This window comes from Chrysochloris asiatica, unplaced genomic scaffold, assembly GCF_000296735.1.
Source record: "Chrysochloris asiatica unplaced genomic scaffold, ChrAsi1.0 scaffold00006, whole genome shotgun sequence".
Classification (NCBI taxonomy): Eukaryota; Metazoa; Chordata; class Mammalia; order Afrosoricida; family Chrysochloridae; genus Chrysochloris; species Chrysochloris asiatica.
Window position 1 is genome coordinate 29626175 of NW_006408524.1, and position 16430 is coordinate 29642604.

Below are 16430 nucleotides of genomic sequence, written 5' to 3' on the forward strand. Positions count from 1 at the left end.
GACTGTTGGTGACCCCATGTGTGCTGAGTTGAACTGTGCTCCACAGGGTTTTCAAGGTTGTGACCTTTCAGAAGCAGATGGCCAGACCTGGCTTCTGAGAAGCCGATGCTCTAGGTAGATCCAAACTGCCAACCTTTAAGTTAACAGTGGAATGCTTAGCTCTCTGCACCACTCTAAGAGAAGCCTATCCATGGGGATATGACAGCTGAAATAAAAATTTCTGCTTACAACTTTAATATATGGTAGTGGGTTTGGTTTTGGTCAATAATTAACTTTTTTTCCTCTCTATCCATTTGCCCAAGAACGTAAAGAACGGGAAACAAACTTCAACCTAGTTAAGCTAGAAAAAAACAGGGGCTCTTCTCTGAGTGAATAATCATTATCCTGGAAAGGGACTGAAAAACTACTGTATATATTTGTATTTAAATTGTAGCCTGAAATGATGTTGCTCCATAAAGCTAAAACCTACCACTCTTGGTTAAAATCACAAAGTACTGAAATAAGTCAGAAAACAGAACTTCAAAAAATTATGAAAATCTGGGTATTGAATAATCCTCCAGAAAGAGCACAAGAAAGACAGAAGTCTTGAAAAAGACAACAAAAAGAATCAAAGGCACACATCAATGAGTGTCTGAGGGGACTAGATTCAGAGAAGCCAGGATACCATAATCTAGAAAATTCAAGAATAAGAGGATATGTGATTGAGCTTCAAACATTGCTGGAAGGTGGCAAGCTGAAGAGAGAAGGATAAATGAACAGGACTATTCTCCTGACCATATGTGGATTTGGCAGAGAATATTTCATCATACATTATTGGAATACGTTGCAAATAAATCCATGTATATAGTAGAGCAAATGAGGCAAAATTATAAAAGCTTTTTAGTCATAACCAAACACTTTGAGATAATGAGTCAATGGGCTTAGGGGTTTAAGACCACAGTCTCAGGGGACAGCTGAGTCAATTGGCATAACACAGTTCAAAAAGACAATGTTCTAGGGGGAGAGAAAGGAATAGCGAAAAGCATCACCATAGAAAGCTTGTAAGTCCGTCTTCTGCCTATAACTGATTGGAATACCTAAAATGGGACTACAACGTGCCCAGTGAAGGAGGCTTCCTGTGGAGCCTCTGCAATACATAAGACTATAGGTGGAAGCCTGAACCACATCCAGATCTCCAGAGATGGGAGATTCCCACTTGAAAGGACAAGCAAACCAACCTGGAGTGGCTAGAAGAACAGAAGATGCTTCTTGAAAGAAAGACCTACAGGAAAAATATAAAACAACATAGGCAGACCGACTGTTACTACAAGAGCAAGTAACGTGCTTGCCCAGGAAACATCAAGGCAAGTGGTCGGGCCCCCTCAGTGCAAACCCCCTTCTACGACTAAGACTCAGTGGGAATACACGCTTGACACCAATAAGGGGAAGTGAGGGAAAAAACAGCAATGAAGCAGTGAGCTAAGCCCTACAACGTTCAATAGACTTCTGTGAACCCGGGTGAAGACCTGGTTGGCCAGCAGTGTGGCAAGACCAGGGGACTCTTGGGCCCAGAGTCAGTGACATAGCCACAGAGGACTAGAGTAGAGAGTGAAGTGTCCAGCTGATAAGAAGAGAGGGCATATGCATAAGAACACCCACACTTGCAGATAATACCCACTTATCCTGGCTTCAGTGACTGGATGATCAGAGCTCAACCAGAAGTAAAAAGAAGAGGGGAAAAAAAAAAAAAGTATTCTCATACAATTTGATGAACTTGACCTACACCTATGGAAGAAGTAGCTCAAAAGAGGGAACAAGTCCTTACAGCAAGGATCATTCCCACACCCTCCACACACAGAGTAGACAGGGATGGGCAACTTGGACATTGGCTACTCAAAATGGGGGGCAGGGGGCTACAAAGGCAAGAAGTGACTGGCTTACAAGCTTTCAAGAGGGAACCTAGATCCAGAGGGCATGGAGGAAGGTAGAATCTCTGTCTAGGCGGGGTGGATGCAATAAAATGCAGACGGGTCTCTTGTGATACAATAGTGAATAATTATTATTAGGACTGATTGTGAGGGTTGGAAATGTAAAGGTAGACGTTTTATAGCAAGGAGGGGAGTGATTAACTTTTCAGTCTAGGAGCGGAGGTCCCTAGGACCATCAAGGGAAAAGAGCAGAGAGCGGGACCCTACCCAGTGAAGCAGTGATGCCTGAAATGGAGCCAGAGATGATGACATGGAGCAATGGGGCAGCTGGAGACTTCAGATCCAGAGAGGGAAAGCGACTGTGTGCTGAAGAAACACAGGGGGTACGGGGGTGGGGAAGGATTGCATGGAGGGGACTGTAACCATGGCAATGAGAGACAATATACGATAGAATGAATGTAAAACTAATGTTCTCCCATGTAAACTATCACATAATTCACAATAAAACATTAAAAAAAAGAAACCAGAGACAACATATAAACAAACAAACAAACAAAAAAGACAATGTTCTACATTCTACATTGGTGAGTAGAGATAGGGGTCTCAAAATCTAATGAGGGCCATCTATTGGTTTCTCCTTGTCAAAAGCAAAGTGAAGAAAATCAAAGACGCTTAGACCATCTTCAGGATTAATGAACCAAGAGAAGCCTACTTCATGATGGGAAGACCAGAAAAGCAAGATGGTGTCAGGCCACCACTGCCGACTTCTGTGAAAGGGATCACAGTAGAAGATTCTGGATAGAGTGGGAGAAAATGTGAAACAAACTGAAAATCATGAAGAAGAGCAGGCTTGTATGACAGAGACTTGGCTGTCTTTGTTATTAAGCATCGGTGAGTTGGTTCTGACTTATAGCAATCCCTTGTAGTGTTTCCAAGGAACAGCTAGTGGGTGTGAACTGCTGACCTTGTGCTTAACAATTGAGTGCTTATCTTGATAACACCACATCAGGACTCCATAGAGAGAAATTGATAGATTCCCCGAAAATGTGGACCTTAGTCACCTTTCAAGCCTGGAACTGAATTCACCCCACTTAGCTCAACTTTCAGCCAAACTACAAAGTGAACAAAAATACCAGGGAGGTATACACTGCCTAAAACAACTATTTGAGGTCAAAAGGGCAGCAGTTGCTTAGGGATAAAGCTCAGAATACAGGAAAGGATAGGAAAGAAGGATGAATGGAAACAGGAAACACAGGGAGGAAGTGGAAAGAGTGCTGTTACATTATGGGGATTGCGATTAATGTTGCAAAACTTAATCTGTGTCAACTGTTGACTGGAAAGCTAATTTGCTATGCAAACTTTACGTTCTTGTTGTTAAGTGCTGTTGCATCAGTTCCGACTCTTGAGAACCCTGTACAGGGTTTTCTGAGGAATGAATCTTTGCAAGAGCAGAAAATCCCACTTTCCCCCAGGAAGTGGCTAGAGGGCTCAGACTGTGGACTTTGTGGTTCACTGTCCAGCACACTCCAAACTTCATGTAAATCACAATAAAAAATAAACAAAGTGTTCATCACACAACAAACAAATTGGTGAACCAACGGGATGGGCATAAACTTGTCATTAAACCCTGGTATTTTAGAGTTAGAAAGCATGCTTTTAATCTTGAAAGATGTTTGGTGTGTGTTGGGGGTGTCTTTTGATGATAGTAAGTTTCTTGGAGATTCTCTCTGTGGATATCCTTTCCAACATGATGAACCAAGAAATTTCAAGTTGAATATGAAAACATTTTAAAGTATTTTATTCGATGAGCTATTGTATATATATATAAAGCTTTTTAAAATTTCCATATCAATTATTTCTGTAAGATAAGAGCTGGACTTCGAACCACAAGGTCAGTGGTTTGAGCCCTTTAGCTGCTTGGAAGAAAGATAAGGTTTTCTGCTGCCAGTGTGGCGCTGTGGATTAATGAGCCAGACTGCAAAGCTGTTTGAACTGTAAGGTCAGCGGTTCAAGCTCACCAGTCGCTCCTTGTAGGGTCGCTATGGGTTGGAACCGACTCAAAGGCACTTAGCAATAACAACAAAGATTTACAGCCTCAGAAACCCTATACAGGGTTGCTATGACTTGGAACCGGTTCCCTGGCACATAACAACAACAACATATAAATTCATAGATAAAAAACTTCAAAATGGGTCATTAAGGAAAATTAAGGGCATCTTGGGTACATCACTGACATTTTTAAGGATTACATGAATAGCATTTCTAGGCTGTCACTTAAAAGGAGGCAGGCAAGGATCACACTTAAACATGGAATCCTATCCTCTACAGTGTCCTTCCAGGAGCTCTGGTAGCGTAGTGGTTACGAATCAGGCTGCGAACCTTAAGGTCAGCAGTTGGAAACTACCGGCTGTTCCCTGGGAGGAAGATGAAGCCTCAGAAACCCTATACAGGACCACTATGAGTCAGATCCGACTCCATGGCACATAGTCACCACCACCACCACCACCGTGCACTTCACCTTTCTACTGTTGTTGTTAAGTACTGTTGAGTCAGTTCTAACACGGTTCAAACTCACCAGCCACTCCTCGGAGTGAGTCACAGCCGACTCCACAGCACTTAACAGCAACAACATAGTGTTTCTAAGGTGTGGCAGGTGGATTTGAAGCACTGACTTTGAGGTTAGCAGTCCAGTGCTTATCCTACAGTGCCATACTAGTACTCACCTTTGTAGGAAGAAACGTTTGTTGAATAAACACCACTTTACCAAATGTTCTTTAATGACACTTCTCAGGAAAAAAGTATTATTACAGATTTAAACAAATGCAGTTTCAATGATACCCAATAAATTCATTTCCTTACAGATAGATGTATCTGCTATAGCCATCCTTTATAGAATTTGTTGTTGTTGTTGTTAAGTGCTGACTTTATGGCACTTAACAACAATAACAAGTTTTCAAGGGAGTAACTAATGGGTTTGAACTGCTGACCTTTTTGGTTAGCAGCCCAGTGCTTATCTACAGCACCACACCAGGATTCTTTTTAGAATTTAGGGGATATGTAATTTGGAGTAAGTTAACTATTTGATGTTTTCCATCATGAAATAAGAAATACAAAAATTAAGCGTTTCATAAAAATCAAAGCACACATTTTATTACCTGAACATAATAGATATTTTAAAGCGGAAGGTGAGATGAGTGAACTATGACCTCCTAGAATTTCATTTAATAATTACACAAGGGTCTCAGAAACTTCCTATTTTTAACCTGAGAATTGTTGTTAAAGGAATTCTAGGTCACAGACTGGATCTTTTTCAGGCTAATTCAGTCATTTCTTTTCTTCAAAAAAGACCTGTTCATACTGCATTATAAAAATCTTGTGTTTACTCTGTATGTTTTGCAAAACATGACAAACATCATTTAGAGTAAGTCTCAAAAAAGTCCTTTGAATTCTGTCCTACTCTTAATTTTTTTAAAGGTAGTTTGTATATGAAATAATAAAGTTTATGATGCTCAATGTGATATGATTCTGTGAATGTTAAATTGAGACAAAGATTTGTTGTACCTTTAGAAAACAGAAAACCACAAAGGTTTGATATATTTCTGTTAAAAAAAATTATTCTATATTCTTAAACCTAAGGCAACTAATTGTTTGTTTTGAAACAGAGTTGCCCTATGCCTTTTTCAAGTGGAGTATATATCTGAACAAAAGAAATTTGTAAGTTTAACAACTTTTATAGTGGTCTTGCTATATTGAAGGCTGGATGTTAGACAGTATCATGTATTCATTCAACAAGTATGTAATATTCTTTGAAAGGCACTAATTTAGGTAATTTTGAAAGACAGCGATGAACAAAACAGACCAAAAACTCCTGCTCTCATGAAATTTATTATATTCAAGGATAAATCAGACACAGGAACTTGCTAATCAGTTTACATTCTAACAGGAACTAAGAAAAGCGCAAAAATATTTTGTTAATGATAAATGTGTTGCAATATACAGATAAAGTGCTATATTAAATTTACACTTTAAAAATTTTAAATCAGAGGAGGGAACGATTATTTCTCATCGTGGTGATCAAAGGAAAACACTGAGTCAAATGAGGCTAACCTAGAAATGTATTCTACACTATGGAGTATTGGATAGTTATTGATAGTTAAATTCATTATATAATAAAACAAGAACAACAAAGAACAATTATGTGTGTTTAAAATTTAAGTTACAAATGTATCTACCTTGAAATATGTCAAGGACATGAAAGATTTTAACCATGGAAAACTAGAACAGCAACTCAGGAATTAGAAGGATAAACAAATCTAGGTTTAGTTGTCTTTGTTTTAAAGCAATTATTAGTTCTAATTTTAGACAAGAAATGCCTTTTCTCATTGAAGTTACATTTACATTTTTGGAGGGGAATCAGTATCATAAATAGAAATTTCTTGTTTTATATTTGCATTATCCAACTCATAGTGTCAGGACTAGATTAAATAGCTTTTAGTTTTATAAGCACTTTGCAGTATAAACTAAATAAGTTAAATAAGCTTTTCTACAAATCTATCACACAGGAGCTTCATTTACTTTCACATAGTAAATTCCAAGTTAACAAAATCTCTCAATTTGCCTAAACTCTGCAAGTTTTAGTCTCTGTAAAATTTTAAATAAGTGAAAAATAAGAAGTGACTTTTCAATCAATCACTCTGGTCACTCCAACAAATTTCTTTATCGTTTTATAAGAATGACTTAAGCAGATCAAATGCATAGGGATGTTTAGAATCACAGAAAGGTAACGTCTGAGTCCTACAACTGTGCTTATTTAAAATATTTCAATTAAACATTTAACTACAGGATCTTTTTTTCCCTTTAAAGTCCTGCTATTTCCATTACAGACCTTGGTTAAGAAATACAGTTTTTGAACAATTGTTTTCCTAAGGAGGTGAAAGAAATTTGTGTTAGGTTTTCAATCTTACTACCTGGTAAAGCTATTTTTGCATGAAGAAACAACTATGCTGACGTCCTTAATGTTGTTTAACTGAATATTTAAATTTATTAATTGAAGTCCAAACCAGTGTAGTCACTGTATCACAAGTGAAAATTTTGTATGTTTTTCCCCAAATAATTCTCATAGAAATTTTATGTATCTGTAAGAATAGAAATGAACATAGACATTTGAACTGCATACTTTTAATTCTTTAAATCCAAGACATATAGTCTAAACCTAATAACCTTTTCCTTTAGTCTAGAAATCTTCCAAATGGTCTCAAGAGGCTCCAGCTTTTTCTCCTAACCATTTATAATTTATTTCTACCAAAATAAAATAGCCAAATTGATAGTCTTTTAGAAATTTAAGGGAAACATTAAGAAACTTTATTTTAAAGGTTCAATGTAAATACTAGTAAATAGCCACGCTGATTGAATACTTTAATTTGACATTCAACTCTTCAGTTTTGAAATTTTGATATTTTTGTTTTTCCTTCTGATTTTCTTTTACTCATACATTCTATACTATAATAATTTCATATCTAAGTCCATATAAAGCACCAGTGTCTAACAAAAGAAAACCTTTTAACTAAGAAAATACATCAAAGCGCTTGAAGTGTAGAGAAAATTTCTAACCTTTTGGTCAGTCTGTAATTGTGTTAATCTTTGGCATAATTAAGGGATTCTTTCACAAGGAATAGATTTTTTTTCTCTCCTGCTTTCCCCAGGAACCGTTACTTAGTTGTTTTATTTTAAAAAGCTTTCTTTTGTCTGGTACCGGTTAAATGTACACAAAGTATCTCTCCTTGCATTATATTACAGTGTCAAGCAGTAATACCCCTTCCCTTTGCATTTTATAGAACTTTTAAAAATAGTCCAATAATTTCACTGAAAGTCTCAGGCATAGTTCTTTTCTCTGAAAATGTAATTTCATAAATATTGGTTAAAAGACTACCTCAGTGATTTTGAGGTGTGAGAAAAGGTAAACGGTGGTATGAATGATTTAACTCTCTTTACAGCTGTGGAAACAAAGGGGAAGGAGGTGAAAATACTGGCTTGGGGTCACTGCAGGGTCAGCTACACAATAGAATTCAGGCATCACATTGGCATCCAGAGTTTATGAAGATCAACTAAGTTATAGGTGAACCAAGTTATGTAAGTGCAGCCTTTAAATCAGTGGCAAAGCCAAGGGCTTGGAATTCGTAATTGAGAGTCCTGTTTTACTTTTCAATAGAACAGGATGTGTGGTTCATTTGTAGAGAAGGGTGGACAGCCAGAAGGATTTATGGCCAGTGACCACCATGTTGTTCCACTGTGAGCAAACAGAAGAGTTGGTGGCAGGGTCAGAGTCTGCCAGTTAATTCTTTCACTGTCCAGGAAGACAGGGGAGGAGGGAAGATTTTGAACTACTCTATGGACTGCTGCTAACCGCAAGGTCAGCTGTTCAAACCCACCAGTTGCTTCTTGGAAACCCTTTGTCGTTGTTATTAAGTGCTGTCCAGTCGGTTCCGACCCATAGCGACCCTGTACAGGGTTTCCGAGGATGTAAATATTTAAGGGAGCAGAAAGCCTCATCGTTCTCCCGCGGAACAGCTGGTAGTTACAAACTGCTGATCTTAAGGGTCACAGCCCGATTCGCAACCACTACACTACCAGAGCTCCTATACAGGGCTACTATGAGTCAGAACTGACTTAAAAGCACTTAACAATGGGAATATATAGGAATCCTGGTGTTACTGTAGGATAAGCACTGAAGTGCTACCCACAAGGTCGGTAGTTCACACCCACCAGTCGATCCCAGAGAAAGAGGAGCCTTTCTGCTCCCATAAAGATTTACCCCTGTGGGGTCACTATGAACTGAAATGGACTCAATGGCAGTGGGATTTTTTAGTTTATGGGGCTATACTTTTGAGTGTTTCATAGGAAGAGGAAGTTCTTGTTTCTAAGAGTATGTAAGGTGATTCAATTCTTTGGTCCCTGATGGTTCTGCATCTGCGTTGGGAATCAAGTTTTTGAGAGCAACTCAGAGAAAACATGGGATGTTCTTCCGTACCAATCTTCTTCCTGGAACTGATTTTTCCTGCTTGGGATTGTATAAATAGACTCCTGACTAAAGTCACTGAAATGAAACAGATATTCTTCTTAAGGTCTCCTTCAACCTCACGTCTTTCAATCTTAATTTTTAATGACATGCAGAAATTCTGACTGAGATAAATATCAGTGTTTCTATTTTGTGTAGTTTTGTTTTTTCAAGAAATGCTATTGGATATGGACAAACCTCCCCCTTGGGTCTGTTTTTTTTTAAACAAAAAAAAAAAGGGAAAAAAATACTTCTTACTACCTTCTGCTCAGGGATGGAATCTGATTTTATTAAATGAGACAAACCTTGCTGCTGACCTGGCTGTATCTGCCTGCCTCAGTTTTCTCAACTGTAAATTGGAAATTTAGCGAATCCCTAATAATTCTTCCAGTTCTCAAATTATAAGATCATTTTGTTTTAAGACAGGTTCAACTGGAAGCCACATAAAAGAAAAGATACTCTGTAGAATATCCTCATCTTTTAAAAACAACAAAAAACATCTTTATAAAAAGTTTCCAAGAATTTGGAATATACAAGTATAACAAGAGGTAGATATTTTCCTACATTGAATCTTCGCATCTTTGACTTTCTTCTTCTGTTCAATAAAAGTGCTAAATGCTTTTATTTCCAAAGACATACAGAAATTACATTTTAACGAAACGGTGACATACTATTTTCCATAGTAAATCTTGATCTCTTCCGGTTCACACGTCCTTTTCCTGTTACAAATGCTTTAAGCATTTTTACTTCCTTTTACACCAGTCTGGTTTCTTGACTTTAACACCTACTTTAGCTTGAACTTTTGAAAATAAGAATTAATAAACATATTTATATTAATTCATCCACATTAGGATTTGAAAGAGAGTTCATAACTTCATATAACCGTTGCAGAATCCTATTTTTAAGATACATTTTTAGCTTTTTATTATAATTTGGGTGAAAATTTGCAGAGCAAATTAGTTTTCCATTCAAGAATTTATACACATGCAGAATCACTTTTTGACAGTGGCAATTTACTTGAAATGTATTGTTTTAAAAATAAATTTCTGTTTAAATACCCAACCTCTTAATCGGTTACTTAAGCATGAAAACAACATCCTCTGTGTCCTTAAATTATTTGTAAGATTATACAAAAAAGTCAGGAAAACCTGTTTTATGAGCTTATAAATGTCATTGAATGTTAGCTTTTAATAGGATACATTCCAAGCTTTTATTAAACATTTAGAAAAGTCAATTTTAATCCACATGTAACAGATTTGTTAAAAAACTAGAATATTTCTAATAGTCTTAGTTTAATTTTCATGGTTTTGAATTTGTTAGAAAAACATGAAAATGAAACCTTTTTAAAACAAAGTAACTGTTTTGTAATCACTTATAAAATATGAACAAACCAAATTTTAAAGAGATTCTTTCCATAATAACTAGTAATAACAGTATAGTCAAAATACACTAAAGTTTTATTTCTTTTACAGAGTTTAAACAAGAAAGACTTTGAGCTTGATTACTGAATTTGGTTGTAGGAAGCTATTTTAAATTTGTAGTTTTATTAAAAGTTCAATAAACTTGCTGATTTTGGTCTTTTTTTCTCTCTCTTGCTCATACATCTTCTTTATGCTTGCAAATAACATTAATTTTCATTTATAGCCATATCCAGAAAGTAATTCAGGTTTTTACAATATTAGCAGAACATTGCTATAGGTAAGGACAAAAAATATGTGCATCACTTATCCTAATGAAATAAATGGTTTCATTCATTCCAAAAGCATGGTCATTTCTCAATTATTTAATGACTCAGTGTTAAAAGTTATCTTTTTCTTACAGCAACATGCATGACATTCTCCCTCATTTTGTAATGAAATAATTGAGATATTTAGTAATCAATGAAACAATCTTTTACAATAATAGTAACAGAAAGGCTCTATCATTTGACTGAAACATTTCTTTTATCACCACTAAAGATGTTATTAAGGAGCTATGGTAGCATAGTGGTTATGAATCGGGCTGCTACCCAAAAGCTCGGCAGTTCGAAACTACCAGCTGTTCTGCAGGAGAAAGATGAGGCTTTCTGCTCCCGTAAAGATTTACAGCCTCGGAAACCCTGTGCAGGGTCACTAAGAGTTGGAACTGACTCCACAGTACTTAACAACAACAACAACAACAACAAAGATATTATTGGTTGTCAGCTCTGAGGAAGCATTAACCCTAACTCTCCTACCCTCTAATAAAGAAAGAAATGGATAGAACTAGGTCTCAGCTTTCACTTAAAATCTTAGATTCTTCTCCGTATTTAAATTTCATAAAACACTGTTTTACATTAGGCCAGTACCTTTGCCTCTTTCTTTCATAGAGAAATTTTCTCAAATAATGCCATTTGTTGTTGTTGTTAAGTGCCTTTCCGACTCATAGAATTTCCAAGGACCTGCTGGTGTATTTGACCAGACTTTCTGTTCAAACTGACCTTGCAGTGTAGTGCGTCTCCTACAGTATCACACCAGAACTTCAAATAATGCCGTTAGTTTTTGTTAAAACAAAGTATCCACATACGAATCGTGTGCACAAATAGAAGAAGCTGAACAATCCAACAGATATGTGACGATTACTCTGTATTTTAAATATGAATTTAACAGTAAATATTTTCAAAATATGTGACCAATATTACTTCTTTAAGTTTTAAAGTGATTATATTTGTGCTTTGATTATGCTGTTAGATTTTTACATGTGTATAATACTAACTAAATATTATATTTAAAAAATTAGACAAGGCACAGAAAAATAGGAAATTGAAAAGACATTTGTATTATTTAAATTCTAATAGTCATGTACTAATAGTATCTTAATGCCAGCTCAATCTGCATTAATTTTGCTCATATTATTCAAATTTTCAATATGTCATATTGAAGTATTTTGATAGTTAAGAAAAAAATACTAGTAAAATAGTGCTTACCTTACTTGTTTAAACCTGCAACCTCAAATTTGAACACAAGTTCTATCTTGCTTTGCTCCTTCACAAATCTACAAAAGGCTTCTCAACAGGAATATGTGTCTATATTCAAGTGTCCAATTACACACATTGACTACATTCCATACTTGACAAAACTGCCCTCAACTGGAAGATTTATTTCTGTTATTGTTGAGAAAAAAGAGTAATGCTATCTAGTCTATTTCACTAGATGAAATGATTTCGTCAACTTAAAAATATATATATTTGAAACAAAATTCAACTTAATCTAGGTTTAAAAAAAAAATCACAATTTTGGTTCTGGATTAAAACAAAATTTGACTATATCTTCATGGTTGCCAGAGATAAATACTTAATCTCTACCACAGTAACATTTTAAATTTAAATTTCTGTTTGATTTATAGATGCTCATCCACGTAAATGAAAACCAAAGTTGTGAATCTGGGTAGCAAAGAAACATAAAAAATACGGTAATAGAATCAAATAGTAAAATTCTAGGCAAGTTTTGACAAATAAAAACAAAAGGTGGTAACATTACATTCTACTTAATTGTTCCCAAACAAAATGTTAACAATATAATAGAAAGCATACCTAGTTCTGATGTCATAGATTGATGGTTTTTCTTACCTTCTATAACATGTTACTTAGTAGTGTCCTTTTATGAATTAGATTTTTAACAGAAATGAGGGACCAAGCAGTTATACTAGCTTAATATTCAACAGTGATGTTTTCATACTTGTTTATATCAAATTATATATTTTAAAAAGTATTAACTCATTTAAAAAAGTATTCATACATATTTTATAGCATAAGATTCAGCTACTTTAAAATTATTCTCCAAGTCTTAGACAATATAAAGAACAAATGTTTAGATGACAATTAAGATGTGAATACAAAGAAAATGAATTTAGAAGACAGCTTCGGTGATTGACAAGGACACAGAATAAATAAGAATAGAAAATTATCAAACATGTTCACGTATTTATATAAAATTAAACTTTAGTTAAGACAAATGTTGTTTTATCAAATTTTAAATAATTAATCAACAATTTGAGAAAAGTAACAAAATGATATCAATGTCTAATTTCTGAGCAATTTACTATTAAAAATATCATATAAAATTGTACATTTTGACTATACAAAACTGTTAGCATACATTTTTAGACAAATCTTTATAGTGTGAATTTTAATAAAGATTTCAAACTAAGATTTTGTTTTTTTTCTGCTCTACCTATGCTCTTGGATTTTTTATGAACTTCAGTTGAGATATTTATTGAGAAAGATTAAAACACAATACACCTTCACCTAACCTGCTGCTTTCCTCTTTCAAGTGGAGGTCCTAATGCTACAGAAAAGCTCAAGACCAAAAAGTAAACTGAACTGAAGAACTGAATTTTAATGAGTCAAAGTGGAAATGGTAATGATCTACCATTATTCTTGCAAGTAAGGAACTTACAAATATGTTTGACATTATTAAATCTAAAAAGAAACTATGTTTATAGCTCATATGAGGGATTCATCAGTTTACCTCAAACATCATCTTGAAAGAGCTGATTGATGTCATGAAATTTACTTTTTCACTAAAAAAATTTTAATTACTAAAATTTGTTTAGAACAAACTTATCATTTCAATTAGGGATAGAATTTTGGAAAAGAAATAGGAAAATGAAGGGACTGAATATGAAAATAATAACCTAAGATGGGTCTTTCACACATATGTATTGGAAAATACTGAAAAGTAGCTATAACCCTAGCATGTGCTTTGTTCTCTGATTACTTTAGCGAGAGAGTAGGTTCTTATTGTTCTTTCCAGTGGGATTTCATGCTTGGATTACTGTCCCATTTTACTCCATTAGTTAATATATTCTCTCTCTACTCCTTTACTGCCATCCTTGCCAAGGAAACCTGCAGGATAAATATGTTGCAACCAAGAAACATCTGAATACTCAATTCTCCACAGCCTCCATACAGCCCTTCCTGCTACCAACAAATGCCTACCTTCTTTGTTTTCTGTGGCATGTCTGCAATTACATATGTACACATAAACTACCAAAGAGCCTTTTCCCTCAAGGTTACACCCCTCACCCCAAGAATGGTAATAATGAGCATTTTAAAGTTTCACCCAAGCGAAACAGCTTAAAGAATAGAAGTGCAATAAAAGAAATCATGCTTATCTGATATTTTAAAAAAAATTATGCATAAAGTTTACCAGATTATAATTTGACTCCTGACTCTGCTGTTGAAAAAATATATATTAAAAAAAAATTTCTCCTAACCAGAACAGATTAAAAATTGAAAAAAGAAGTTAATGAATTTGAGAAATCACTTGGAAATTTTTCAGGTTTTGGAGTTTTGGCTTGTTAAAATTAATTCAGGAAATTTTTCTTTTCAATTGAAAAGTTCTCTAAGCTGAAGATTTAAAACTGTTTTCCCTATGCTACCATTTTGAAAATATAAAAATTACGGAATATAAAAATCTCAGCTTAATATAATTTCACAACTACACATGTCCATGCATTTAAAATTTCCTATGTGTTAAATGGTTATTACCTAAAGTATTAAATACATAACCTCTAGCATTTATACAATAAATTCAATCTATAAACTATAAATTGTTCAACCCAAACAAACAACTTTTTGGTTACACTGATGTTTCTGAGAAACAATTTTACATGAAACTTCAAGAAAAAAAATCTATAAATCACTTTAGTGGAATGTAGTTGAATTAAACAAAAAAAATGTATAATGATTACTAGTATTTTAAATATTTTTCTTTACTACCTCAATTTTTCAATTTGTTTAATTAGTCTACTCGAAATACCTTAGATATTATGGTACATAGCAGTTTATGTGATTACTTAATTGGTTTTTGGAAACTAAAGCTAAATACTAACAGAACCAAAGAAAGAATAACTTTTCTAAAAGAACTAATAATACAAGGACTTTTTTTTTCTAACTCACTAACTTAAACCAATTCTCTTAAAATTTCTAATATTTTCTGGGGAATTATTCGTTTTGCCAGTTTTTAACTAAATCAAGTATTGTTAGAACTTTAAAATATGAACAAATAAATGATCTGTGAACAATTAAGTTATATTACTTGCTTGCATACTTCCCTTTCTCTAGATAACCAAAGAACGGGAAAGTCTGTTGTTTGAAATTAGATAGATTCAATACATTTACACTTCCTTCTTTTTGGTCATGGTCAAAAAGTTCTGATCTTTATTTTTGAGAAAACCACTGGGAATTGATTAATGTAATTATATACCCACCAAAGACACCAGTACCCAGAATACACCACCGAGGCTGTTCACTTTTGCAGTGTATAAAATTATTTCGTTTGTTTTGTGCTTTCCTAAGCCAAATTTATATTTGCTTTTTCTCACCGTCTCCACCAAACGTCAATAAAATTAGAGCATTCCAGCTATACAAATCACTAATCAATCCTTCAAGGTCGGTCTCAGTTTCCTTGGTTCTAGAGCAGCTTTAACGAAAACGTGGTCGCGGCACAGTCGATTTTACTCGGAATTTTTCGTTTGCTTTTTTTTTTTTAAAGGGATTGTTTGGTTTTGCTTAAAACGACTCTGGGGAGTACAAAGGGGGCTAGAAAGGGGGGGCAGGAAGAGAGGTTTCTCTAGAAATCAAGCAAAGTCGAGGTATTTGGAAACGCATTTTTTGGTAGTTTTTTTTTTAATTAAGGGGAAAAAATGTATAGATTCTAAGATGTTAGAAATAATCAAGGAAATGAAGATGTGACTGCAGCTGCACAGCACAGCGCAAACCAACAACCTCAACGTTGGGGGTGGGGAGGGGGTTGTGCAGACACAATTGTGGTCAGCTCAAGGGGCGGGCTTCATACACTCCGTAGAACTCTTTGCTGCATCTTCCTAATAGTTACCACCTTTGGCGTAGGAACTGTGAGCAAGCAGGTAAAGGGTGGAGAAAAATGGTAAGCTAGAATCTCACCCACCACCACCAAAACCATTAGAGGGAGCAAAGGGTTATTTTCGCGCCACAAAAGATGGAAATCCAGGGACTGCTCGGGGGGCCAATGAATGGAAACCAGCAAGAGAATCTGGCGGAGGCAGCCGACGGTGATAGGCTCCTTCTTTCCACCAATCGGACAAGAGGGAGAAGTCCCCCGCCCCCTCTCCAGTCAGGGGCGGAGCTACTCTCGACGCCGGTTGCACAACTTGGTCAGCCTCGTGGAGCCCGGGAGCCCCGCCCCGGGGCCGCGTTTGCGCGCTTAGTGTATGCGACTCGCAGCCCCGCCCCACGGCGAGCTGAGGTACTGGGCTCTGCGAGGGTTTCTTGCCTTTTTCGGTGGATAACGAGCATCCTCTAAAGACTGGGAGCCTAGTAGACACTCGACGCTAAGGCCGGAGGTGCGGGGTTGCAATCAAACACCGTCTGGTCCGTCGTGCAGCGGGGGAGGAGGAATTCAAATGGGAGCGTGCCGAGGGGAGACGACTGAGGCTTTCCCCGACGCTCACGTCCAACCGACCTTGCT